The following is a 5448-nucleotide window of genomic DNA, read 5'->3' as shown; positions in this document are numbered from 1 at the left end:
GCAGTCACCATCCACAGTGATTTCGGAGTCCAGGGAAATAAAGTCTGTCACTGCTTCCACTTTTTCCCCTTCTATTTGTCATGAAATGATTGGACCAGATGTTGTGATCTTGGATTTTTTAATGTTGAGTTTCAACCAGCATTATTGTCACTCTCCTCTTTCACCCTCATCAAGAAGTTCTTTAGTTCCATATGTATATATTCTGATACGAATTGAAAATCTTTTATAAAATTGGCGGATATTTTAGAAAAATTCTGGGTGTTGACGCCCGAGAATCGGAGACAGTCCCAGCTGCGGGGTCGCAGCTCTTCCAGCCACCTGACAATGTCGTCTCACTTAGTAGAACAGCTGCCGCCCCCACACAACAACAACAATAACTGTGAGGAAGGTGAACAGTCTTTGCCACCGCCTGCTGGCCTCAACAGTTCCTGGGTGGAGCTGCCCATGAACAGCAGCAATGGCGATGCGAAGAATGGGGGGCTAGAGCTGTACCCTCCTCATCCTCCATCCACAATGGAGACATGAAGATTCTTTTGGATGCACAGAATGAATCCAGACAGAGCAGTTCAAGAGGCAGTTCTCACTGTGACAGCCCTTCCCCACAAGAAGATGGGCAGATCATGCTTGATGTGGAAATGCACACCAGCAAGGACCATAGCTCTCAGTCAGAAGAAGTTGCAGAAGGAGAGAAAGAGGTGGATGCTCTGAAGAAAAGTGTAGACTGGGTGTCCGATTAGTCCAATAGACCTGAAAATATTCCACCCAAGGAGTTCCACTTCAGGCACCCTAAATGTTCTGTTTCCTTAAGCATGAGAAAAAGTGAAGCCATGAAGAAAGGGGGGATCTTCTCCACAGAGTTTCTTAAGGTGTTCATTCCATCTCTCTTCCTCTCGCATGTTTTGGCTTTGGGGCTAGGTATCTACATTGCAAAATGACTAAGCATGCCTTCTGCCAGCACCTACTGAGGGAAGAGAAGAGCCCCTGGGCCAGCATGAGACTTGTGAAGTGGTGTCTTGTCACAGTAGTTTATTTGAACTTGAGACCATTGTAAGCATGTCCCAATCTCCTCCCTCTTTTTACATATCCAAGTTCCAGTAACTCTCAAATTCAGTATTTTATTCCAACTCTGTTGAGGCTTTTTACTAACCTCCTTCCCTTTTTGGCCTGTAAAACACTTCTGCTGCTTCTACTGCTGCTAAGTCGCTTCAGTCGTGTCCGACCCTGTGCGACCCCGTAGACAGCAGCCCACCAGGCTCCCCCATCCCTGGGATTCTCTAGGCAAGAATACTGGAGTGGGTTGCCATTTCCTTCTCCAGTGCATGAAAGTGAAAAGTGAAAGTGAAGTCGCTCAGTCATGCCCGACTCTTCACGACCCCATGGACTGCAGCCTACCAGGCTCCTCCATCCATGGGATTTTCTAGGCAAGAGTACTGGAGTGGGGTGCCATTGCCTTCTCCATAAAACACTTCAGAATTTCCTAATAAGAGTTTACTGGTGTTTAGAAATTTGGAAGGGCTTCTTTACCGCAAACGCCACCAGCAGATTTAACTTTGTCAAGAATGCCGTTGTCTCCTCTCAGTACCACCAGACCTAGACCTGCACCATTCATGGTATAAATCTTACTCTTTCAAGATAACTCCCACCTGTCTCTTCCAATGAGCCCAGGTTGCAAATGATAAGAAAGCTACATGTTGTTTTGTTTTTCAAGACAAAGGGACACTTGAATTTATAGTTATGAAAAGAGAAAACAAAAACAAATAAAACAGACAAAGTACGACACAAGGAAAAAAAATATCCTGGGCAATAAAAAGTTATTTTAAACCAAAAAAAGAAAATGAAAAATTCTTAAAAATGAATATATAGTATTTTCGTAATCAAAATAAAGTAACCCAATCTCATTCTGGAAGAATGAACAAACAAAATAAACAAAGGTGAAAACTAGATGATATCCAAAGCTCTGGTCTTGGAGGGGAGCCCATAGTATCACCAAAACTAAAATATGGGCTAAATATGGGTGTTAACACTGGGGTATGGAGCCAGAGTCCAGGTTCTACGTGATGAGAACAAACATAAGTTGATTTGACAACAACGCATATAGTGGTGGTGAGTGATTGTGAATAAGTGCTTAGAGAGAAAGGAATCCACCCCTTCAGGATGAGCAAAGCCAAGCCTTCCCAAGATTATCTGGGTGCCTGACAAGTTCTGTGGTGTGCGTGAGGTGGGAGACAAGCTCCATGACTTGGGTCCTGGTCCATTGCCTCTGAATTGTGGTTGGGAGGCCAGTAGAGTTAGCCTTCTGTGTGTGCGGTTTATTCATCCTAACTGTGTATTGAAAATGTTTGGGGGGAAAAATTCCAGAAAGTTCCAAAAAGCAAAATTTGAATTTACCATGCACTGGCAACTATTTACATAGCATTGACATTATATTATATATTATATTTAATCTAGAGATGATTTAAAGCATACAGGAATATGTGTATAGGTATATGCCAATACTGAGCCATTTTATATAAGGGACTTGGGCATCCATTTGGTGGGGATGGGGTTGTCCTGGATCCAATCCCCACACAAGCTGAGGGATATCTGTACTCAGTTTCCTGGTCTGAGGTTGTTGGGGTAGCTCAGGGTTGGGGAGTGGCAGGTTAGGTTTTGATGGGCCAAATGCAGGCCCCTTCCTTTTCTTGGATTTCTGGACCATTCTCAACAGGTGACACTCTAGAGTTATAAATGTATCGGCAGCACTCCTGTCCTGGCATGCAGTGTTATATTCATGAAATATAACAGCGAGGAAGGCTGCATAGTGCTCCAATGGGAAACTGATTGGTGAAGAAGCATCACTTTGGTTAAAGGAGAACCTGAGAATGTTCATCTGCCTCCTCAAGCCCAGACCAACTGTGAGTCCTGTTAGTTTTGCCTTAAGTAAAGCTACTTGGTCCCATCACTGCCTTTTTCCTCACAGTGCTTTTGTCCCAGGAATAAGAAAAAAGGTGCTTCTACCATATTCCCCAGGTGCTTGATGGAAAGCACTGGAGGCTGCCAAACCCGCTGGAGTTCCCCCTTTTCCTGTGTGTGTGTGTGTGTGTATGAGAAAGAGAGAAAGAGGGAGAGAAAGAAAGAATGAGTAATAAACACAAAAGAGCCAGCAAAATTGATATGTAGGCCAGAAAGGCAAGATTCAAAAAATTACTATGAACGAGACACCATGATTTATGGGATTAGAGGCAGCTATCAAAGCTGAAGTACACATTTAGGATTCTAAAGTTAAGGAAACAAGAGAAAATTGGTGGGAAACAATCTCGATGACCAGGAATCTAAAGGACAGATACTAGCAATTGTTATTTTATACATCTGTTTTTGGTGTTAGTTATATAAGCATATACCCCTTTGTTAATTAATTGTATCTTTATAGCTGTGTTATATTAGGCAATTACTTGACCTATTTGTTTTCCCAACTCTACTAAAATTTTGCAAGAAATGGAGTGTCATCAGATAAAAGAATTGACCATAAAGGTAGATCCATCATTTTGCCTTTCTCACCACTGAACAGTGCCTCTGTGTATGCATCAGAAAAGAAAGATATTAAGGCCCCAGCTTGTTTTTCTGTTTAGATGAGAAATATCATGTCTTTGTGTAATTGGCTTTGTTTTGAAACACAGATTTTTTTCAGGCCAGATTTTTTCTCTGACCCAATTTTTCCCTCTCTTCTGTCACTTGGCTTATTTAAAATATGAAACTGGGAATCAGGCACTTGAGGCCTCATGATGACTGTGTCACTGATTTGGTATGTGATCTTGGCCAACATACTTAACAAATGAGGCACAGAAAGGTTAAATGGGGTTCGAAGGACTGTAAATACTGACCTGCCTCATTATTGATATTGTTTAGGTCTAGTACTTTTTTTAAACCAAAACCCAAAGCAAAGCAATTTAAAGCAAAGCACACAAGTTTTTTCTACATTTTTCCTACTCCCTTTCCCTTTCTTACTCCCTGCTCCCCTCCTTTCCCATATCTGTTGATTGAGTCCAGAGTAGAGATGGTCCCTTTTCAGAATGTCTCTCATCCCTCTTTGTCTGGGCTGTTAAGCAATCCAGCAGCATCTTTTGGGTGTGCTTTTGGGTATTTGGTCTTTGCAAATGGGGAAAGAGTTCTATTTGGGGAAACATAAAAATTTGTTTTGAATCATATGGCCCTTGCAAATCAATACTGGGTATGTTGAGGGATCTAGGCTTAACCTCAGTTCCATCCATGATTAACTGTGCACTCAGGCCCCATTTGAGGGGTAATAGAAGGGAAACCTGGGGTCACCAATCTGTCTGGGAAAAACATACTAACTTGCTAGAAAGCCCAATAGAGGACTTTGTGTTTGAAGCCATCTGAGAAACCCTATGACCATGAGCATTAATTTGTTCTTGACCTTATCAAAGGCTCAGTGGTAAAGAACCCAATTGCCAATGCAGGAGATATGGGTTCAATTCCTGGGTTAGGAAGATCCTCTGGAGGAGGAAATGGTAACCCACTCCAGTATTCTTGCCTGAAGAGGAGCTTGGTGGGCTACAGTCCATGGGGTTGCAAAAGTCGGACATGACTTAGTGACTAAACAACAGTCAATAAAATAACTACTAAGTTATTTACGTACTGTATAGCTCATATGTATATCATGTATATTAGATTAAAAATGATAAGGACAGTCATGTATTTTAATTTCTTGGAAATATAATTTCAAAGCATAGTCATAATAAAACAGGGCTTTATAACATCTATTTGAGGATCTGGTGATATAGACTGTGATTCCTGATAATGCAGTCTGTAATGGGACTCCAAATGGCTCTTTTCTAATTCTCATTTCTATGTTTGCATGTATGCATGCTAAGTTGCTTCAGTTGTGTCTGACTCTTTGCGACCCCATGGACTATAGCCTGCCAGGCTCCTCTGTCCATGGGATTCTCCAGGCAAGAATACTGGATTGGGTTGCCACGCCCTCCTCTAGGGGATCTTGCAGACCCAGGGATCGAACCCACATCTCTTATGTCTCCTGCATTGGCAGGCAGGTTCTTTACCACTACTTCCACCTTGGAAACCCCAATTTCTATGTGTAGCTATAACCAACTCTACTAGTAGGACTATATTAGTATCTTCTGAATTGTACCAAATGGGTAAACTACTTTAAAATGCTTCTGGGTTCAATCCCTGGGTTGGGAAGATCCCCTGGAGAAGGAAATGGCACCCCACTCCAGTATTCTTGCCTAGAGAATTCCATGGATAGAGGAGCCTGGTGGGCTACAGTCCATGGGGTCGCAAAGAGTCAGACATGACTTAGTGACTAAACAACAACTTAGAATGCAGAAATCTACACTGGAGTATATTGGTTCAGTTGCAAATAAAAGAATAATTTCTCTCTCAGCCATACATGCTGGAAAACTTGCCTTTCTTGACACCTTTTCCTTTCCT

General features: G+C 42.2%; 1 pseudogene; it reads left to right on the top strand.

Annotated features, from left to right (window-relative positions):
• Window positions 1–324: 324 nt before the first annotated feature.
• Window positions 325–965, top strand: LOC102281438 (BCL2/adenovirus E1B 19 kDa protein-interacting protein 3-like pseudogene; annotated as a pseudogene).
• Window positions 966–5448: the final 4483 nt, after the last annotated feature.

Source organism: Bos mutus, chromosome X (assembly GCF_027580195.1).
Source record: "Bos mutus isolate GX-2022 chromosome X, NWIPB_WYAK_1.1, whole genome shotgun sequence".
NCBI lineage: Eukaryota > Metazoa > Chordata > Mammalia > Artiodactyla > Bovidae > Bos > Bos mutus.
The sequence above is the reverse complement of the archived record's forward strand: the minus strand, read 5'-3'. Positions and strand labels throughout refer to the sequence as shown.